Source organism: Falco rusticolus, chromosome Z (genome assembly GCF_015220075.1).
Source record: "Falco rusticolus isolate bFalRus1 chromosome Z, bFalRus1.pri, whole genome shotgun sequence".
Lineage (NCBI taxonomy): Eukaryota > Metazoa > Chordata > Aves > Falconiformes > Falconidae > Falco > Falco rusticolus.
Window position 1 is genome coordinate 68782068 of NC_051210.1, and position 23269 is coordinate 68805336.

At 39.9% G+C, this 23269-nt stretch overlaps 1 protein-coding gene across 12 annotated transcripts in view; it reads right to left on the reverse strand.

Moving 5' to 3' along the window:
• The window catches only part of GHR (growth hormone receptor), a 125472-nt gene that overhangs the window by 75880 nt on the left and 26323 nt on the right, over nt 1–23269 (reverse strand). For 11 of the 12 annotated variants that reach the window (XM_037374260.1, XM_037374272.1, XM_037374267.1 and 8 more), the window contains exon 2: nt 8187–8270. The gene's annotated coding sequence lies outside the window, so the exon portion shown is untranslated. Of the gene's footprint in view, nt 1–8186; nt 8271–15217; nt 15242–23269 lie in introns of those variants that run through there. The other variant, XM_037374264.1, reaches the window with a different exon arrangement.

A 23269-nucleotide genomic window follows, 5' to 3' on the forward strand; every position in this document is an offset into this window, starting at 1 on the left:
CCACAGGAACATTTGGCTAGAGGTCAGCTCAGGCTAATTACTTCAGTACAGACAGGGAGCCAGGAGTTATAAAAAGGATAAAAAAATTTCTTGGCCCTTTTCTATAGCAATGTTGGAGTAAGGTCAATCACAAGTGAATTTAAACACGACATCTCTCCAGTGGGATATGAACATAGTCAGCATAAGCAGGCAAAACTGGGCTAAGAAAATCCCTGAGAAAAGAAAAGAGTTTAGTCACAGAATACAGAGTGGTTTGCATCCACTCTGGTCAGGTAACAATGTTAACACTCAGAGTAAACCATAGGGAGTTTTGCTTATAAACAAAACTGGTTTTTGACATGAGCTCTTGACGTTTAGATAGCTCCTGGATCTGAAAAGACCTGAAGGAAGGTGAAGGACATTACACTTCATTAAACTGCACCTCTGAAGTGACTTCTGCTTTTGCCATCTCCATTAACTCATTGTACCCCAAAGATGAGAAAGTTTTTTTCCCCTGTAATTTCTTCCAGTTTGGCACTGCTTGCCAAAGCAGCACATATGCAGCTAGTCCTGAACCAAAGGTAGCCTCTCTGCTGCAAACCAAACCACAAAATTATTGAGCAAAGGATTAATCTGAGGACTTTTTCTGTACATTGCTGTTTCATCATTCCATCAGATCACAGACAGACAGGGAGACAAGAGTGTGCTATGCAGCTGAATATGCAGCAATACTTCCACCACCAAGTAAGAACAAGTGCTGAGAAGGGACTGTTAACTCCAGGCTCTCCAGATCTGTCTTGAACCTTGTTTCTGCAACAATCAAATCCATCCATACATATCCACACAGAATTTTTATGGGTAAAGGCCTTTATTTTTCACAGTGTGGATATTCCTTACAAGCTATCTCATAGAAAAATTGGTGAAACCAAGAGGAAATCATCTTTCTGTGCTTGTGTAAAAACATTCACAATGGTTTGGCTGACCATGCACAGCTGAAATCACTTTGCCTGCTTATCCTCATTCCTCTGAATGCCAAAAGGACAGAGTCATTCTGCACATGAAATGAGTTACAGCTCTTCCAATGAACACAATCTAAAACTGCCACGGACCTAAAGACTTCTTTCCTTGCTTGCTGATATTACAGCTTGATTGAGTCATCAGCAGCACTTGGATGAAAGCCTGTTTTTATAGAACACTTGTCAGGGCTATACGCTCAGCTGTGTCAAGAAACAGAAATAATAAATTGTCTCAGATGATAACACACCATTCACCTAGTGTGCGCAGCTACACAGGATATGAAAAGAACAATGAATAATACTGTAAAAGCAGAAATTATATACTGCAAATTAAAAAAGAGACAAAAAATCTCATAAAGGGCACATTTCAGAAAAAAAAAAAACCAAAACCTGACAACAAAATACAGAACTAGAAAAGAATGAAGGACTCTGGCATAAAGCTACCTTTATTATGCATGGTTTGACGCACATTTGATTATTAAAAGGTACACCATGATGAGAAACTAAAACTATGGAACAGAGGCAATTTTATATTATTAATTAGAGCTCTATGTAAGCTAAGTAACTTATAATAGTTTCAAGTGTTAAAATTAAAAAGGGAATCACAGAATGGTTTGGGTTGGAAGGGACCTTAAAGATCACCTAGTTCCAACCCCCCTGCCATGGACAGGGACACCTTACACCAGCCCAGGTTGCTCAAAGCCCCATCCAGCCTGGCCTTGGACACTGGGATGGGGCATCCACAGCTTCTCTGGGCAACCTGTGCCGGTGTCTCTCCACCCTCACAGTAAAGAATTTCTTCTCAATATCTAATCTAAATCTACCCTCTTTCAGTCTAAATCCAGCCCCCTCCCACCCCCCCTTGTCCTGTCACTACAGGCCCTACTAAACAAATCTGTCCTCATCTTTCTTTTAAGCCCCTTCTAGGTACCAGAAGGCTGCAATACGGTCTCCCCGAAGCCTTTTCTCCAGGCTGAACAACTCCAGCTCTCTCAGCCTGCCTTCATAGCAGAGGTGCTCCAGCCAGACTCTGATTATCTTTGTGGCCCTTCTCTGGATGTGCTCCAGCGAGTCCATGTCCTTCTTATGTTGGGAGCTCCAGAGCTGGATGCAGTGCTCCAGGTGGGGTCTCCTAAGAGCTGAGTAGAGGGGGAGAATCACCTCCCTCATCCTGCTGGCCACGCTTCTTTTGATGCAGCCCAGGATAGCCCAGGGCTTTCTGGGCTGCAACCCCACATTGTTGGGCCATGTTGAGCTTTTTGTCCACCAGTACACCCCCAAGTCCTTCTCCTCAGGGCTCCTCTCAATCTGTTTTGTGCCCAGGCTGTACTGGCAGTTGCCCCGATTCATGTGCAGGACCTTGCACTTGGCCTTGCATGAGGTTCGCACGGGCCTAGTTCTCAAGCCCATCAAGGTCCCTCTGGTTGGCATCCCTTCCCTCCAGCATGTAAACCGCACGACTCAGCTCCATGTCATTGGCAAACTTGCTGAGGGTGCACTTGATCTCATTGTCCATGTTGCCAACAACGTGTTGAACAGCACCAGTTCCAATACCAACCCCTGAAGAATGCCACTCATCACTGGTCTCTACTTGGACATTGAGCCATTGACTGCAACACTTTTGAGTGCGACCATCCAGCCAATTCCTTATCCACCGAGTGTTTTACCTGTCAAATCCATGTCTCTCCAGTTTAGACACAAGGATGCCTTGTGGGATAGTGCCAAAACCTTTGCACAAGTCTGGGTAGATGATGTCATTCCCCTCCCCTCATCTGTCAAGTGCTGTAACCCCATCACAGAAGGCCACCAAATTTGTCAGGCATGACTTGCCCTTAGTAAAGCCATGTTGGCTGTCACCAGTTACCTCCTTATTTTCCATGTACCTTAACATAGTTTCCAGTAGGATCTGCTCCATGAACTTGCCAGGCAAAGAGATTAGACTGTCTGGTCTGTACTTACCTGGGTCTTATTTATTTCCCTTCTTAAATATGGGAGTTATGTTTCCCCTCTTCCAGTCAGTGGGAACTTCACTGGACCGCTACACTTCTCAAATATGATGGATATTGGCTTAGCCACTTCATCTGCCCATTCGCTCAGGATCCACAGATGCATCCCATTATCTCTACTTAGATAACTGCTTACTATGGATTTAGAAAAAATGATTGTTTTTTTCCTAAACAAACTTCTAATTTTGTAACAGACACGGTATGAAAGCTTCATTCTAACACCAAATTTATTTCTATAGGATAAAACCAGTAATAGACAACTTCAGTACTTCTACCAGAGCTGGTTTGTTTTTCCCACAGATAGGGATAGATGTGTCAGCTAATTACTGTGATTTAAACTGCATTTAAACTGGTAACAGGCCAAATAGTTATCAGTTCCTGGATGTGGTTAAGGAGCCCTTCAATGACAGCAGAGTTATTGTTCTGGGTTTGTACTGAAAGCTGTTCTAGGTTAATCCAGCTCTAAGTTCATACTCCAAGAACTGGGCTATGAAGTCCAAGGATGGCTGTGGCATATGGTGTATCAATTTTTTATCTACAATAAAACCTGTTATGCTTTGACAGAAGTAACCTAATGGTCTAAAAGAGAACTGAAGTTAAAGCATCTGTCTACTGCAGAAAATTTTAGATTTGGAAAAGACTTAATTGCCTTTTTTGCCTTTCAGCTCCCAAAACACATCAGAGCAGGAAATTAGACACATCTCAGCTGAAAGAAATAGCAACACATAGCTGCTATCATGCATATGTGAATTGCTGAGCTGATACTCAGCTTTACACACACCTGTATCATTAAGAAAGAGGGTCCAGTCCTGTTTATGAGAGTAATAATTTTTTCAGGCTGTAAACACTTTTCTCAACTGCAGCTGTAATTTTTCCTAGGCTTTTTTTTTTAAGTTATTATTAAAACTTAGATAAGTATCATTCAAAAGACAAAATTTAGCTCTTTGTTTTGTTACTTGTACAATCAATTGCAAAGTGAGAAAATTTCTCTATATAAGAAAAAAGTATATTACAGTTTGTTTGAAGGAGTATAATGCATCAATTTAATCTCAAATACCATGACAAGAAAGGAAAAAGAAATGTTTGAGTTTATGTCTAGAACCAATCTCTACTAAAAAAATGCCGGTTTATGCACAGGAAAAAATTCCACTGAGATGATAATTCACACTTTACATAAAGAGATTAAATGATATTTCCAGTGCTGTAATACACTTCTGTGCCAATGTAAAAAATCCCCAAGTCCTCATTGCTAGCATTAAAGTTAAATCTCATCCTGACTCAGCAGCGTGGTCCCAATCTAGCAAAGCAGTTAGAGGCATCTAATTTTAACCAGGCAAGGTTAAATATTTAACAGGAGAACATAGCTAATTCCCCTAGCACAGCCAGAGTGCTTAGCACGTGGCAGAAATTATAAATAAATGATGAAGCACAGTAATCGCGGTGGAAAGCAACCTGTGTGACATTACTGGTAGTTTAGGCTGGAACATGAGGGAAAAACAGAATTATTCACATGCTTAATATCAAGTAACCCTCTTGGTTCTGGATCACCTGCTGGATCACCACTACACAGTACGCCAGTTCCACTGTTCCAGTTAGCATTTTCTTTGCAAGTGTTTTCATGTGTGCTAGTATCTGCATATCACTTGAATTAAAAGCATACCACCTAGCACTCGAGCAAATACAGTCAGTTAGGTTTCAGCACATATTATAAATCTGCATCTGATATCACGGAGCTTTTCTGTAACATGAAAACACTGCTCCCTCTGATGTCCTGAAGTTGCTCTTTGAGGTCTGAAAGGCAGGTTTGGATTCAAGGTGATCAGAAGAAACTGAGGATGCTCCGTTCAAAAATGCTTGGTTATAACCAAATTGTTCCAAAATGATACCTATGGAACTGTTACTAGTTTAGTGAAGATGAAAATTGCCCAGATAATCCTCCAAGTGGGTACTCGCAGCTAGCATAGCACTACAAGGAAGGCTATCTTCTGGTATAAGCAAGGTAAAGGGAGATACTAGGTTGTAACTAGAAATTCACACTGGAAACAGAAAGAGCTTAGTCCAAATGCCCAACATTTCCTCTTAAGAAAACTCTACCAAAGAAGAAATTAAGGAGTGTCTACAAAATGAGCAATACAGCCAGCCATATCAATTTTAAAGGTAATTTGCCAAATCTGTTTCTAAAGAGGTCTTTTAATGTTGTCAGACAATGCTTTCCATCAGCAAATCCTGAGGCAGTCTGCAGTGGAGGTCAGTGGCATCATCCGTTTTACAGAACGGCTTGCCTGGATTTACACCACCGTCAGGCATGGCCTGCAACCCTCCCCAACATCTTACCTACCACAGAACATTACAGAGTCTTACAGATTTACTGCCAGACATTTTAGCATCACAAAATAAAGCTGTAACGGATTAAAAAAAAAAACCAAGACAACAAACTAATAGTTTGCATTAAGAAAGAACTGCCATTACGGGAAATACCAGCTCATCTGAAACACTCAAGCAACTAGCAAAACCTTCTTAATAAGTGTATAGCTCTATTTTATAAACAATAGGAATGAACCACGCTCTTCAGCTGTTGTAACCCCAGTGCAGTGGATGTAAACCTCTCCTTTCACATTTACCACTCCTAAACTGTTAGAGACTAAACCAACCACAGTTCTGCATTGCAGCCTTTGCTTTTAGACATCACAGATAAAATACATGAACCCTGAACTGATCAGCTTAAAATGGGAAACTCTGCAATGGGTGCAAACAACAAGAGAGCTGCTCAGTGCAAGGCTGGCTGGCTGGCCAATGGAAAGGATGTCCGCCTCCACTGATGCTAGGACTCCCTCCTCTGCAGGAACTCCATCATGTTACCAACTATCTGATCAAGGAAGTTAAATTTTGGAGTAGATTGAACTGTTTTTTATTAAAACAGACTGCTGCATTCACATTTATCCATTGCTGTTACTGCTATTTCACACGGGACCATGAGAAAATAGGTGTTTAGAGACAAAATTTACCAGGTTATCTGCCCTGAGGAGCAGCTGAGAGCCTGAGTGTTCACTGACCACTATGACAACTATTGCTCAGACTCAAATCCATTTTGTGAGGTCGATTCACAAAAATAAACCCCATACCAAGTTAGATCTCAGGACTTGCGTAAGACATACAGTACAATAAAAAAAAAAAAAAAAAAAAAAAAGAAAAAAAGCAGCAGATTAAAGGGGAGGACACTTCACTTTAGTCAGTTTTGTAAAACCCTGATGGGGGTTCTCCTGGTCTAGCAAGATATCCAGCTCCTCTGAAGCCTGACCAGCGGTCTTGCCCTAGTACCTGTTTTTTGTACTGAAGGCTGCCTGCACAGGAGTCTGTCAGCAACAGTCTTAGCACCTGGCCGTCTCCATTTCATCACCGCATCAGTGGCCACCCCACCTAATACTGGGCTACTAAACTGCAGTCTTTTTAGTCTCACCCTCACCTCCATGTGTGGAAACTGTCAGCCTAGAAAGGAAAGAGTATGACTGTTCCTTTTTGTCGTCCTTACACTGAATAATATCACAGCAAACTATAGTTTTGGAGAGATAAAAGGCTTCCATTTTTAGCAAAACTTTACCATATAAAAAAAAGCGTATTTTTTAAAGAAGTCATTAATGATGATATCATCTGCTCCTAAAATATGTATGACACTTAACAATCACACTTGAATACTGTGCATATTCACAATAAGCATGGTGAGACTGACTGCTCTTATGTTCTACTACAAAGTGTATGGCAGTACTGGGTAAATCACTTCTGGATTGATTATAATCTTCCCACTGTTACTGGAACTGTGGAATATCTGATGGAGCTTGGAGTTTTGAAGTGCCCTGATGCATAAATTATTCTTGATTTTTAGTTCACGTATCCCATATAAGTTTCTCCTTCAGCAATCAGACCTGATAACAAGTGACTGGACTCATACACTAAAAAGAATAACGACTCAGTATAATTCATTCAAGGAAGATCTTTTTCTACTGCTGCTTTCAGCTATTTTAAAAGCAACAGTCTGCAAAGATTTCTGACAGCTAACCAACCAGCTACCTCTGAATATAAATTGATAACAGGGTGCTTTAATCACATACAAAAAAAAGAAAACAACAGGCCCCTCAAAGCCTGTAGTCCTTTCATAGCTTAGAAAGTGAATCCAGATGTCAGTTCTATGGGCTGCAGAGAACAATTAATTGCAGGATTACTCAGTTTTCTATAAATTAGTGTCTTGGCTAAGAAGGGTCTGGTTTTGGCTGGCCTGGAATTGAGTTTTTACCTCCCTAAGAGAGCAGGTTTTCTTCCAGTCTCAGACAGACATGCTCTATAGTAGACATATAAAATTCACAGGAAAAGCACATATTGTGGGTCAGCGAGGTTTCTCCTGAATAGCTCAGCTGGTAGGGAAGCACCCAACAGTTGTACCCCTACAGAGTAGGGAAGTCCTTAAAATGTACAGCTTGCAGTTGTGTTTCAATTTCCCTATGGCTTTTTGCTCCGTATTAGATGAAAGGAAATGAAAAGAAATCTTTTTTAAAGATTTTAAGTCTTAATTAAAATATGTGCATTCCTTTGAAAGAGATACTTGTTCTCGATCTTGCTATAGATACTGCTAGGTATGTTACATACATGTTCCATAAAGCATCTAGAGAACAGTTTTGAGTCTGAAAAGTTGAAGTATCATACTACAGAAACGGCAAGAAATTTGTATCATGCGATGTTTGGGCTTTTAAGTAACTATCTTATCTGAAACAACCCAAAAGCTATTTATTTAAATCAGAATTTGTCCTGGGAAATGGCTCATTGAAATACAGTATAATAATTCTCTGAGAAGGAAAAATAGCTTTTAAGCACTTCCACCAGTTACCTAGCCCTCCGCCTGAAATGCTGGCTACTAGAATTAGTGGAGATAGGCTTGACGCCACCAATTTACAATGATGATTGAATCTGAAAGCCTTAATTCAAATATCTCTATTGTTTGGTGTAATAAAATATGATGATTGGATCCCAATTAGAATTCTGTATACTGCACATTATCTTCATCACCTTCTATAAGACTGGATGATATGATCTGTAAGGATTATCTGTAGAGCGCTACAGGATACTATTGATCACTCTGCTTAAGCCATCAATCATAATAAAGTCATTTGCAGCAAGATAAAAGTTATCACACTACCTCAAACGTCAGCAGGGGACAGATGATGCTTCACGCCTCCTCAGCTCAACTGCAAATCGTGACCTTCTCCAGCCATCCCAGCACCTACACAACACCAGGAGAAACAGAGACAAGAGATGAGGTCTGGAACAGCAAAGGTCACTGGCAGAAGGAGGCGACATAGCAAAGTCCAAACAGGCATCCTGGCAAGGCTGTCCCTCGGGAAAGGCCACCAGCTAGGCAGTCTGCACCACGGCCCTGAGCAGAGCACCTGGGCTTCTCACTCAAACAGCGGCAGCTGCCTGACCCCCACGCCCGGGCTGCCAGGGCCTTGCCAAGCCACAGTGCTAAACTTGACATTAAAATGCATGAACACAGATTTAAATGGCAAAGAGAAGTCAGGGTGACTGATCAAGACTCATTTTCAATGCACATCCATGGTGGAAATCAGCTGGGCTGGAAGCAAACTCTGAACTGCCAAGAAGAGGGTGTGGATGAGTCGTATCTCAGTACTACTACTTTAGACGATAAATTACAGCGTATTAACTTATAAGCTGGTAATTTTAAAGAAGTAGTATTTCCTTTTTCTCTAAAATGACAGTGTGGAACTCTCAGGAAGATGGCATGCTATTAAAAAAAAAGAAGTACATCATTTGTTATGTTCAGAATTCCTAAGCACATTATCACTCCCATGATATCTGGCACAGCAGCAACATCTAAACCAGTTCTGAATTGGTAGTACTTCTAGCTTTAAATAAATATAACATTAACTCAATGTAGCAGGTTACTTCTTTCCAAAGATGCAAATCAGCTTTTTAAAACATTTTAAGAAGTCAGTCATGTTTCCCACATTAATTGAATAATTCATCATAATTTGGTTTCTTGTGGGTGGGACCATAAAAAGAAGCCCAGATTTCACTGTATTTGGCTCTTTAAATAACCAGAAAAAGAAAGCAGTCTGCAAAACCCCACAAATAACATCTAAAGAAATGCTGTATACATTCAAACTGAATGCCTAGGGCCATACTGCCCTATCTTAACAAGAGTTAAATTTTTGAAAGAGTTTTCCTTGATCAAGTACTAGCACTGGCTTAAGAGCAGCAAGAACCTTCATTTGTACCCATGGAATTTTTTTCTTACATATGTACTGTTTAAATGTATGGGTAGATTCCTAAACAACAAATAATTGAAAGCAAAACGTCATTGTGATTGAAAAATTTCATCATATTACTCAGGAATCCTTCTTCAGTGCATTGCATAAAAGGCTAAGTGTCACCTCTGTTTCTATGTTAAAAAAAAAAAAAACAAACAAACCCAACACACTTCCAACGAAGAAAATCCTTGAACTGAATAGACAGAATTAAACAGACATTTGAAAATACTAAAAGGCATTTTTCATGCAAAAGCAAGAGTAATACAAAATATTATGATAAAATAAACCATCCTGTGTGTGGTTACCTCAAGTGAAACCTGTCAGCAGGGTTCTCTCCTGGTCCACATCATGAAACAAGAGGACTAGACAGGTCCATATATGGTAAATCTTCACCTAATCTACCCCATAATATGCACAGCCAAGTTCCAATATCCCACTTTTCAGAAAAAGCCTGCTCACATTTAATCAGACTGAGGATCTAACTGATGGTGTGTGTCCCATTTACACATAATTCTGTAAGGAGTCTCAGGTTGATTTAATTGATGATTTTCAAAAGAATCCTTAATTTCAGAGAGAATAACTGATCAGTGAGCCACAACTCTCTTGTCCAAAAAAAAAAAAAAAAAAAAAAAAGGGGGGGGGGGGGGGTGGGACGGGACACACAACACATTAGACTGAAACAAAGCATTAGACTGAAACAAAGTTGTGAAGTTTAAGGCAGCTGTTGACTGAAGTGAGCTACCATGGACTACTGACAAGTTCCTGTTTCAAAACACTCAGTAGCATTGTAGCAAGTGGAAACGATCTCCATGTGACAAAGTCAGAATCCTACTATAATAGGACAGGGAAAATTATTCCAGTAGTCTTTCCAAACTATTTTGAAATCCTGCTTAAACAGCAGAAAAGATCTCTTAGCTACTTTACAGATGACAAAAGAGAAATGTCCTAACTTCTGATTACCTGACTGTACTGAGAACACTTTGTTTCGCTCTTGGTAGCAAGTGGTAATAGCTCAAGGACTACATGCAGTGACATTTGACGACACTGCAGTTTAGAACAAGACACACAAGCATGAACACAGTTGTATTTGCACTTAGCACTGACACTTCATTACATGTGAAAAAGAGGCAGTACTGCACATAATGTAGTGAGCTAGATGTTTAAATGGCAAGCAGCCACCTTTTAAATGATTCTTGCAAAAACTACAACTTCAGCAAAAGAAGGACATAGATTTGTGTGAATAAACTAAACAGGTGAGGCTTTTCCCGAGACTTATATTTTCTCAAAACCATACTTGATTATTCTAACCCGTGGCAAACAAAAGGATTGCAGCACTATGTTAAGATAAGGCCTATCCAGAACTAGTTTGCTTCACAGAGAAACAAGACTCAAGTTCCTAGCCATGTGAGGACTGGTGCCCGTTATGTCTTCTCAGCATATCCCATGCTAACCTACCAAAAAATAACAAACTGGAGACGATAAGATGGACCCAAATGTGCCAAAAGACTTGGTCTTCAGAAGAGCACCTAAGCAAAGGGCCCAGTGCCAAAAAAAGTTAGAAAGGCTTTTGACACCATCCCATGTAAAATCTGCATTGAAAAACTGATGAAGTATACAAACTAGGCAAGCAGACAGTCAAGTGGACTGAAAACTGGCTGAAACGGTGGGTCAAAGGGTTTCAATCAATGACACAAAGTCCAGCTGAGGGCTAGTCATCAGGGAAGCAGCCCAAAGGTAAATACTGCTTAATATCTTCATTAACAACCTTTTTCACTGAAGAGGTGATCAAACAGTGGAACAGGTTGCTTGGAGAAGTTGTGGGGTCTGGAGATCCTCAAAACCCAGTTGGACATGGCCCAGGGCAACTGCATTAACTAAATCCCACTCTAAGCAAGAGAGCTAGATTAGATATCTCCAGGGATCCCTTCCAACCTCTATGATCCTGTGATTCCAAGAGTCTGTATGCTTAGATATGGAAATGAAAAATTGCTGGCAGCTGACAGAGAAGAGGACATAAATTACATGCTTTCGAAGAAAGATGGTAAACTATGGACACCCTATGATCACATGGGCCATTGAGGAAGGATGGATTATTTCCAAGCAGACACATAACCTCAGTACACAAGTACTATCAGATTACTAATCATTATGCTGGGCTACCAAGAGATGCCTAAGAGGATCTCTGGCATCTGTGATAAGCTATTTCCAGAGTGTTGGTGCTCGTAAGATTTGGCCTAAAGAATCCTAATTTTCTCCTGTATTTCACTTCTTTCCATTTCCAGCTAAACTCCTCTACCGCTAAGCTCAAAGGAAGAAAAAACAGTATGCCTGAGTTTTATTCTGATTGTATCTGATATGCATTTTAGTTGTCTCTCCAGTTTGCATTACTTGTGATACATGGCACCTGCTAAAAATTCCAAACCACTATTCTCCTTTCAAATATTTGAAAATATTTGTTTCAAAAAGAAAGAAAAATGGGCTCTTCATACGTGTTTTTATGATTCCTCCAATCAAGTCATTCCATGCATTTGATGGCAAGTTGAACACACGTCAACAGTGTGCCCTGGCAGCCAGAAGGGCCAACCATGTCCTGGGGTACGCTGAGCACAGCATGGCTAGACGGTTGAGGGAGCTGATTGTCCCACTCTACACTGCACTACTGGGGCTCCACCTGGAGTATGGTGTGCAGTTTTGGGCACCTCAGTGTAAGAAGGACATCAAACTACTAGAGTGTCCAGAGGAAGGTGACCAAGGTGGTGAAAGCCCTTGAGGGCAGGACTTCAGAGGAGCAGCTGAGGCCACTTGGCTCATTCAGATTGAAGAAAAGAAGGCTGAGGAGGGCCCTCAAGGCAATCTACACCTTCCTCATGCAGGCAGCGGAGGGGGAGGTGCTGATCTCCCCTCTCTGTTGACCAGCGACACGACATGAGGGAATGGAATGAAGCTGCATCAGGGGAAGTTCAGGTTGGACATTAGGAAAAGGTTCTTCACTCAGAGGGCGGTCAGTCACTGAAATAGGCTCCCCAGGGAACCCGTCATGGAACCAAGGCCATCAAGAGTTCAAGGAGCATCTGGACAAGGCTTTTAGTCACATGGTTTAGTTTAAAGAGGAGCAGGGAGTTAAGACTCGAATGATCATTATAGGTCCCTTCCAAACTAAGATAATTCTATGATTCTGTGATGCTTCTTAGGTTCACACTTCTTACCTTCAAACTCTACTTCTCTAATATAATGAGCTTTCACATCCTCAGCTGAAATACTGTTTAGCAGCTGTGAGTTCACAGCTTAATTTCTGTCATCAACTTTTTCCCTCTGCACAGGAATTCCCTAAATTCTTTCAAGGGAACAATAACAAAACCCACCAGAACTTTCCCTCGTCTCTCCCTTTTTTCCTCTACCCAGATAGCTAAGGCTTTTCACCTGCTCTCCTCCTTTAGCCCTTCCACCTGCCTCACAAGCACACCCTGGACAAGGAGTCAATTCTAGTTCCAAATCAGAGCCTTCTCCACCCCCCCCCCCCCCTCAATCTCTTCATATTCTTAGGAATCTAACAATAATCTTGCCCTTCATGTTTTAAATACTTCAATGAACCACATTTCTGTTCTTACAGATTTGATAGTCTTTGCCTCTTCGATAGAACAAGAACCAGAACATTTTCTTAGCAGCACTAACCTGATTAACAACTGATACTTGTTTTGGCACTTGTCATAGGGATGAAAGGTGAATTTATGTTTTCCACTGCATTATGCTTACAAGTCTACCTGTGAAGAGGATAGCTCAGCAGGCCAGCACTTTAGCCTAAGGCCAAATAAAGGAATTAATACACCGCTTTGGGTTATAAAACAAACCATCAGCATTGCAAAGGATGCAAACAGACAAGAACTAAAGACTTTCTAAGTAGGTAGCATTTTCACTTGACAAATAAGACAGCTCTTGTGGTATCCAGAAATTTAGGCTGTCTTCTGTGAGTGAAACATGTCACATTCCCAGCTACAGTTAATCATCTACTTGAGCTGGAGGAATGTTATGAAAAGTAGTTTAGTCAATATTTATGTGAAGTATTTTGAGATCTGGGCAGCTGGAAATCCAGAACTCTACTAGCTGAAACTGCTGCTGACATATCAGTAACTTAAAAGGGAAATTTACTTGACAAATGAACAGGGAAATACCAAGTATAAGCTGAGAAGAAAGATGTATAATTGGGTTATTGCAGACAGTTCTCATGTCCACACTTGAAAGACTAACAAACTTCAAAAGAGAAAGGACATACAAATGTTATTCAAAGTCTGGGGCATCTTTTTATAATCAAGATAATAGCCCCAGTTTATTTAAGAAAAAATACATAACTCACTACTCAGTTGTACCTGATAATAATCTGCATGTGGAAGAAGCTATAAACACTAGATTGCTCTTTAATGAGGTCAAAGAGATACTGAGGAATCAAGAATAGAAGTAAGAAAAAAAAAAAAAGTCTTTTACAAGGCTGAAATAAAGTCAAACCTGGAGTTTTACTAGAGGCTGAATAAAAAAAAAAAATCTCCATCACTTCAACTTGCTTTTTAAGCAAAACAAATAACTGGGTACAAGCAACTGGTGACCTGTGTAACAGAACTACAGAAAATATGGCTGGGTAGGACTGCCAAATGTCATCTGGTCCACTCCCACTCTTCACAGTCAGATCAATTAATTCTTGCTTGACTCTAGTCTCTGCCTACTGGATTTTCTAAAGACCAGCAAAGACCTGCAAAAAATTTGCAACCTCCTCAGGCAATCTATCCCAACGCATGGCTACCCTTGCCACTAGGAAGGTTAGTCTACTATGTACCTCAGCTCTCTCTTGATGTAATTCAATTCCTTTACTTTTTTTTTCTCCCATGAGAATGAAGAATAGGTTATTCCCTACCCTTTTTTCAGTCTTTTACCCACATGAAGACAGTTCTACTTCCCTTTCTCCCTAGATGAAACAAACCCAATTTTTCAGCTAAGTCTTCCGGATCGCTGATCATTCTCACAGCTTTCTTCTGTATTCTAACCAGTTAGCCCAAGTCTGAAACAGCTGCTTACCTGAGGCTCGCTCTATCAAAACTAAGCTGAAGGATTACCTCAGGTACTTCTCTTTCAGCTTTTTACATCCTATCATATGTGTCTTTTTGTGAGAGGATGGCATTGCTGACTCATGATCAGCTAGCTCCAGATGATTTTCTACAAAAGTGGAAATTCGGGCTTTTAAATAATATGATTCCCTTTCATCTACCACTCCATTTTGATTAAACATTTATAAATGTGCAAATCAAATATAAAAGCATATGGGAAAACAAAGCTGTTAATTTTAACTAAAAAACTACTGTAAGGATAAAAACTGTGGTTCAAGGAACTATGACTATAAGAAGGCAGAAGAAAAAAATTTTCAGAAAGGAAATACAGACTTACGAAAATCACTTATTAAATGCATGTTGCCAAATTCATGACTGCTCTAAGAAAAAACAGTGTATGGGATGAATTGGAAAACTGTTAATAGAAAACCACACAAACAGAATTTACTAACCAGCATAGTAGTGGGTGAACAGTTCAACACTTTAAATTAGAGGGCTTAAAATTCAGAAACATAAATTTTATTTTACGCTTACTGGTGCTTTAGTATGTAACTTGGGCAAAGTTAAAATCTCTATGGCTCCCACTTTCTCCCCACTTTTGGTGTAACCTTAGAACAGCGTTCTTGAGGACAAAGGAGGGAGATTCAGGGGATAGAAGCAAATTTACCTGACCTCCATCACTGTTACATTTGAATTTAATTTGGCTGTTGTTGCAACTGTTATCCAAAGCATTATTAAAGATATTAATTTTTGAATGACTGGCTTTACCAGTTCCACAAATGGCTCACATTCAAATGAAGCATTACCTGTGAACTAAGATGGTGGCCACTTTCTTCAAACTTCTCTTCACTCCACAGCAAATCCAAAAACCTCAGTTTCTTTTCACATTCCAAAACAGCTACTCCATTTCTTACCTCACTGACTGCTCACTGAATGTTCTGTCACCTTGTTTCCCCCAAAAGCTAACATTTACCATTCTGCAGGTCTGCCTTTGGTTTAGTGGGGCTCAGATTTCCCCATCACAAGAAGAAAATCAACCCCTTCACCAGCACCCAAAATTATGCAGCAAAACAGGCCGATCTTCTCCTCCTGTACTTTTGAAGTTAGATGGTTCTAAGCTTTGCAGTCCTGAACTACACTTCCTCAGCCCTTTCCTAGAGTAAGGGAATGTGGACATCACTTGGCTATGCAGAGCGATGCCTAAAACCTACACCTCTGAGCATACAGCTCCAAAGTCCGCAAGGCTGGTGCTGTCAATGAAGGGTGCATGTGAACAGATCAAGCATTAAGCAAAGGTATTTACATAAGCTTGCAAAGAAGGAAGATGCTGAAGTCATCCAGGAGTGAAAAGCGCAGCTGTGAGGTATGTACGCATGTAGGGCTGAAGGGCTAAACCGCTGCCCATCCACCCACTCCAGATCCCCAGCCAGGGCTGTTCCTTGAGTTAGGCATCCTAGCTCAATAGCTGTTCCTGCAATATGCCGATACACCTCTGGCTTCAAATACTAACTGGAATATGAAGGAATGTAATGATCATGTTAAAAATAAATATTTTATTGGCATCCAATATTGACCTTATTTTTGTTCACCAACAATCACTAATGCAGTCTCATGTAAGAGGCAAAAAGAGTCACTAAGATTTACATTTTAGTTGTGGCTTTTCTATTGCCTTCTGTCAGTTTTCTGGGATGAATTACTGGCAAGCTACATGTATACTTAGTGTATTTTCATATTCCAAATGTATTTCTCTTCTGGCTCTCCTCCAGAATTTTGAATAATAAAGAGCCTTAACGTCAAAGTGCTCTCTGTTTAACAAAGCTGTGGGAGCCATATACACTATGACTTTTCATAATGGTTTTCCAAACTATAAGTTGCTTAAGAAGAAAAAATCCTTGTTGATTTCATTCTTCCTTTTCTTCACACTTTCAAACACTTCTAGTTTCTAAAATCTGAATTTGAAGAATGACCCTACAGGGAAAAAACTACTAGAACACGAAAAGAAAGAAGAAAAATGTTCTTTTGAAGTTCTCAGCTGAAGGCGCTCAGCATTTTATTTCAGAGTCAAATATTTTATCTGGGGATATCTCAAATCCAGCTCCTTATCTCAATGAAGATTATACATTGCATTACTGGCCTATAACATCTATGGAAATACAGTTCCATAAGAGATTTACCAAACCACAAATTTTGCCCCCTATATGGCAATGACGCTATATAGAATCGAAGAAAAATACAAAAGCGACTACCTTAAAAGTAATCCCCATTTGCTTTTGGCCAATACTCAGATCAATAAAAAAAAAAAAAAAGAACACAGCTCCTGGAACATGACTGCAGTGAAGCACCTGGGGAATGTGAGCATTTAATCCACACCCCTCCAATCCACCTTCCATAAGACTGCATGGGCTTGCATATATGTATAAACTTGAACTACGGGATTTGTGCACATGATACGTGTTTGTATCACACATCTGTTCCATGTTGTGAGTTCTTGTCAAGGATATAATTTATTTTCTCTAAAGTCCTGCTTCTGATTTTCACGTGTATTTTGTGTCCACATGGCTTCTTTAGCTTGAAGTCTTTTTGATACATCTGAGGAAAGGTGCAAGACAATGTGTTGCCCATCTGATGCAAAACAGAGTTCAAGTATCAAAAATTAAGGTTTCTTTACATGTGGCTAACTAGGGAACAGAAAGTGTCTGTGGCAGGAATTTTTTTTTGGGGGGGGGGCGAGGTGGTCAAAATTAATGCGGGAGTGGGGTGGAGAATTCCTCCACAGTGCATTTTGCTTGAGGTACCAAGTGAGAACTTGTATCTTGTGCAACTCACATTTTCAGACAATTATTTCTCTGCTGATTTAGGCTTGCTTTCTAAAAATATTAAATCAACAATCTTAAATCAGACTCAGGAATTCAAAGAGGCCTATTTTCAGGGGTTGGCAGGAGCCCCACTGATGGCATGATTCAGACAGCTTCCAGCCTGTAGCCAATAACAGACTATATTAGGAATATAAATGTATTTATGTATTTACAGATATACACTTATCTAATATAATATATATTTCCTAGCAATTCTCTCATGTTCATTTAAATGTATATAACAGAAATGCCAAGTAATTGCAAAAGCGAATGAGAGAAACTCACTTCACACTTTAAATGAAAAGAAATTGAGAGTGCTTCCTCTTCACATTTCAGTATGCAGAAATCACAAGGGATCCCTGAAGACACCACCACGGGCCAAATCAGATACCCTCTAATAAGTTCCTTATGAAACACTTATAACTTGATGGTAAATTACATCATTGAAAAATTAAGGGATTTTCCATTTTCTTGCGTTTCTAATGAATGTTTATAGATGTATTTTAAATTTAGTTGCCTCTGAATAAAAAAGCTGCAAGCTATCAATGCCTTCCAACTATTTACAATAGGAAAAGAACCTAAAGCAAGGAGATTTGGGTTTTTTGTTTCTCTTTAACCTCAGATCATTTCAGAAATATTCAGCATAATGGACTAATTGATGCTGACAGTAACCGAGTGGGAGACGATACAAAGAATGCTCCTGGGCATAATAATTACTGTCTTCCCACAGAAAGCATGCACATTTATACATATGCAATTTATGATTCATTGTTCTTATGATTAATGGTAAGTTTAATGTAGAGTTCATTTATACTTCTTCCATTCTTCTGAGCCTTTCCTCTGATTCCTCCTTTTCGTTTATTGACTCATTAATATAATGAAGCTCTAATTTATCTTATCAGTGTTCAAGAATCTAGACTAAGGGATCAAGGCTTTAATCTTGTTGCCCTGTGAGTCTTTGAAAGGATTATTGACAAGAAGTTACTTCTGTAAGCGGTTCTGTACTGGGCATAAAGAAAAATTAGTTCAGTTTTCTAGAAGTAAAACCTGAACATGATTTTTAAAAAGAAAATACTGAACTCAGAATGAAAACAAGTGATCTATAAGAAAAACAGAACATAAGTTACATTGAAAAGAAATGTGTTTGTTTTTTTTTTTTAAAAAAAAGCTTTATTTCAAACAAATTTCAATTCAACTTGTTCTCCTTAACTCTGGTGCATGCTGCCTTGCCTTGCCAAAAATAATGAATCAGAACAGTGGACAGCAGTTAAGACTGCCAGGGCAGCATGAGTTATACAATAGACCACTGCAAGACTGAAAACGCCCAGTGATGGTTATAAGGATAAAAGTATCATTTCAGCATTTGGCCACAGATCTGAAAAAAATGCATAGACAAACTAAGATTTGTGCAGTCTGCAAAGTCTTTGTTTCCTTCTAAAGCACCACTAATCCTCAGATCACATGTTGGTATCAGAACCTTTCGATAATTTTACGACCTGTAACTTTTGAGTGATCAACGACTCGAACCTTTTACAAAATGTATCTTACTTTGGTAGCTGATTACACAGAGATCTAAAAAAAGAAACTGTCTCCAGCGCCTCGGGTTGCAGTAGTGGTGTGAGAAACTGAGAGTGCTTCTCACTGCAGTGAGTGCTTTTCTCCCAAAAAGAATGGGTAAGCACCAAGTAGAGTCAGTGAAGTGTGGTAGGCAGAAACAAGGCAGTAGGAACCCAGGAACACTTCACCTATTTGCGACAGCCATAGGCACTGGCATCTCAGAAATCCCAACTCTCATACATATACATCATGGCCATATGATATGCTCAAGTAGTATAAATGCCACAGGAAGGATCAGGGCAGAGTTCAGGATTAGGATATAGTCTTATAACTAACTATAGGATATTTTATAATTGGCGAGAGACACTAACCCAAATATGATGTGCTTCGGCCACAGGAATAGTGACTTTGACATTACTCGCATAAGCCTCCCTCATTTTTAGATAGGCAAAACAATGTAGTACAGCTGTATGTTGAGCCAGCAATTCAGTCACCAACTAAATTCTTCCCTTTTCTTAAGCTCAAAACTCATTAATAAAGAACCAATTATCTTCTGGTGCAACTTTGTTAAGCATCCCAGGAAGAGATGAGCCCCAAGAAACAGTGTGAACACCTCAGGACACTGTACAGCAAGTGCAGAGTATCTACAACAGGAACAGCACATCCAGGGAGGAGCCTGCACCTTCATCCTATGGGCAACAGCATGAGTAATGTCTGAAGATGTAAAATGAAAAGTCTAAAAATGGAAGGTATTAAGACTTAATTTTTAAATTAACACTTATTTCCCTCTACACACTGCTTGAAGTCTTTAGAGCGTGACATTTTCCCCTCCTGATTGTGCCAAGTGCTTACACAAGGGCAAAGAACACATTAGTTAAGGTATGCTGGAGTTGGATTCCGTTTTTTAAAGTTAAGAAGTAGAAATGTCTCTCATACAGCAGAGCACATATAAAATGCTCTTCTCACTTCAAGTGCTGATTACCTAATTATGTGTGTGTGTAACACACACACAGTTCCTAACATGGGAAACCACCAAGTGCCCCCTTACGCAGCAGTTACACGGAGAGGATGACTCAGTTTTCAGCTACAAACCTGTGTAGTAAGAAGTACTACAATCCCAAAGATACTGCAATATTCAGGCATGTTCCTCCTTCCCACTCATTCCCCTGGAGTGCTGAGAGTAATGGTCTATAAACCATCACCGCAGTCTACCATCCAGACGGCTGTGTGTTGTTTTCCCTTAGATCACTAATAGAAAATGGGGGATTTGTAATAAAAAGCTGAAAGCTGTACTTCCCACAATCCCCTCACATGATTTACAATAATCATGATAATTTAAAGCTGGCAACTGCAGAACAGAGTGCTTGACTGCTGTTGTTTTAGTAGCGCAAATTACCCATTTTGGGCTTCTACAATTAACTTGTTACATGTATATATTATCACTTCCTAAGCAGTAATATTACCAGATGAAGAAATTCAGCAGGGAATAGCGACAGGAACAATATTGTGAATCTAATTCTGAATCTGAGTCCCAGTGAGTTCTTTATTATAATATGTATTCAATGCAGAAATACGATTTTAGAAACTTTTATGGCAATTTGTTCTTTCCCATTCCAGTCCTAGAAGGGAAATGAAGGAAGGAAGTCTGTAAAAATAAACATATAAAATTCGTGAGCATTAAGATAATTGCAAGGAAGTTTAAGTAATCTCTCAGGCCCTTAAAACTTCAACTAATACTCTCAGCTTCAAAACACTCTCACCTACTGTCAAGGCTAACACCAGCCAAATACCTGCTTCTTTCCCAAGTTAAGACTGTGAATTACAGCAAGATCCCTTTGTAAGCATGTGTGATGAATCAGCCTGAACTGTGAAAGGTCATTCTTTTCTTACACACTTATGTTCACTTTCATGGCGAGATCTGTGACCAACATTAGTAAGTCAGTTCCCCATGACTGACATGCAGCTGTGAAGCACACATAACATCGCAATAAACATCACTCCTGTGCACTGTGGTTATTACACATAGCAAGAGGGATACAGAAGAAAGCTTTCTTTATGCATCACCTTCAGGAAAAAAAAGACTAATCACACCAAGCGGGCAGCCTAGCAGTATTCACTCTGTAAAATAACGAAAAAAGCAGGGCCACCTGGCACTTTTCCTAAGGAATTTGGATGTTTAATGAACCACAGATTTAAGAATTTCAGTGAAGAAAGTAGATGGTTCAGCAAAGTCAGACCCCTTCCTATCTAAGCAGCAGGGAATCCTAAAATGGAATCACAACACCAGTGGACATCAGCTGTGTTTACTAGCCTCCTGCACAGGTGTGGGTGAAAAGTGAGCTGAATGTTGTGATGGGGTCCTCACTCTCTGCTCAAATCCTGCCTCCACAATCACGTTTGTCTTACTGTGGTTCTGACCCTAAAAAGACACCAAATCCTCAGAGTTATATTTGCTACTTGTTTGCTCTGGGCTTGAGATTTCACCCAGCCACCCTCGTGGTTTGCTCTTGTTAATCCCAAATTACAGCTGCCTAAAGCATTATAGGTCACAACCCAGTCCACCAATCCTTACACAGCTGCAGTTGCAGAAATGTGTCTTCTAGTAAAATGTAGATTTTGCAAACAGTATCACTACTAGCCGCGACTTAAATGCAGCAGCAACCGTATTTCTTGAAAATCTGCCCCCCTCATTAAAAAAATTATGAGCACTGGAGCAGTTCTCACTACCATGAGAAGATACCAGCTCCCAGGTGACCAGTACCAGCCTCTTCAACCACCTGCCCAGTGCCAATAGCTGTGTGAGCATGAGGGTCTGCTTTCCCATGAAAATAAAATTGGTACTTGAAACCACTGTGGCAAACACAGTGCTCTGTCAAGGAATACTGCTAACTTTCAAAGCATCAACAGATACTGAATTTGGCTTTAACTGTAAAAGGAACCTGAAATGGTCGGGTTTATGCTAGAGGGCAAATGTCTTATAACCAGATACTTACTCAGCTGACATTATAATGGTTGTATGTCTCCATTACACATGGCTAATTGGATAAAAATATTGTCTGTATGTGTATATATATATGATGTCGTTGCTGACTTTGCTACAACAGTCTTCAAGCGAAGAATGAAGAATTCATGTGAATTTCCCTTATTTTCTCTGAAGTTTAAATACATAAATACTTAAGTTGGTTTATTTAAACTTGACATTTCACGTAAACAAGTCAGTATGGGAAAAGCTGAACAATGCTTCCACCACTCTGAAAAAGATCTAATGAAGATAAGCTTTGCCTTTTCTTAACAGAAGATTAACATACCTCTTGTCCTTCTGTTTCAGGGAAGCAGCATAAAAATGGGCACTTGGGATGGGTGCACAGGTGAAAATGACTTTTCTTTCTCTTACTGTAAATGAGTTTAACTGCTTTTAAAACCTACTATAACCACAGAAGTACAAGTTCTAACTTAGAAGCTATCACAATTGACATGTAGCAAAATATATTTAAAAGTCTGGTAAGTTACAGAATAAAATGGTGCTGCATCAGTAAAACCACAATACAGACTAACAGTTTAGCATGGTTATTGACAACATTTATCTGAGTATCAGGAGCAGTGAGCATCTTATCAGAAACACATTTCAAATCCACAATGTTCCATTGCTTGCAGCAGTGTAGCATACTGGCTGTTTACCCAACTGGACACTGGCTCATCTACGGACTCGATCTGCCATGGCATCTTGTGCCACGCTGGTCCCCTCACCTGCACCTTGCTCTTCTCCTGTGTCTAGTCTCTCCTGCCTGCCCTAAGCATGCTGAGGCTTGCCATCCCTGATGCTGAACATGTGGTACTTAACACTGCAGCCATAAAAAGCACACATCAAAAGTATAGCACAAAGACCCCTGGGCTATGTTTCTCTAGCCCTAGCTTTGAAGGGGGTCAGACTGTATTGCTGTAATTCCATACTCAAAAAGCCCCCCTGCCAAAAAACCAAAACCATAAGCCAACAATCTGCACAGCCATGAAAAACATCCCTAGTTACGTAGCCCTATTAATCCAAACTCTTCTGCACAGGTGTAACATCTTCTAGGACCTGTCAGCAAAGGCACAGACAGAAAATAATGCACTGGAAGCAAATTAGATAACATGAATGAATGCAAATACTACATTCTGTTTCTGCATTAACAGATGTTCCGGTTATGTTGAAATAATCTATTATCCCACTGTTGAAAGAATTAACCACTGTTCCCTTATGAAGAAAGCAGCATTTGGTTTTCCAGTTATCAAAAAACTGAAAGGCTGAAGCAACCAGCCACAGTGCCTTAAAGCAGAGATCTGAATTTCCATTAGTTTAAAATGAACAGGGTCAGGCCATAAAGTGCGTGAACTGAGTTGGTCTTATCTTCTTCTATATCTGTCATATACTTACTTTACTCTTACTGAGAATATTAGGGATCCACA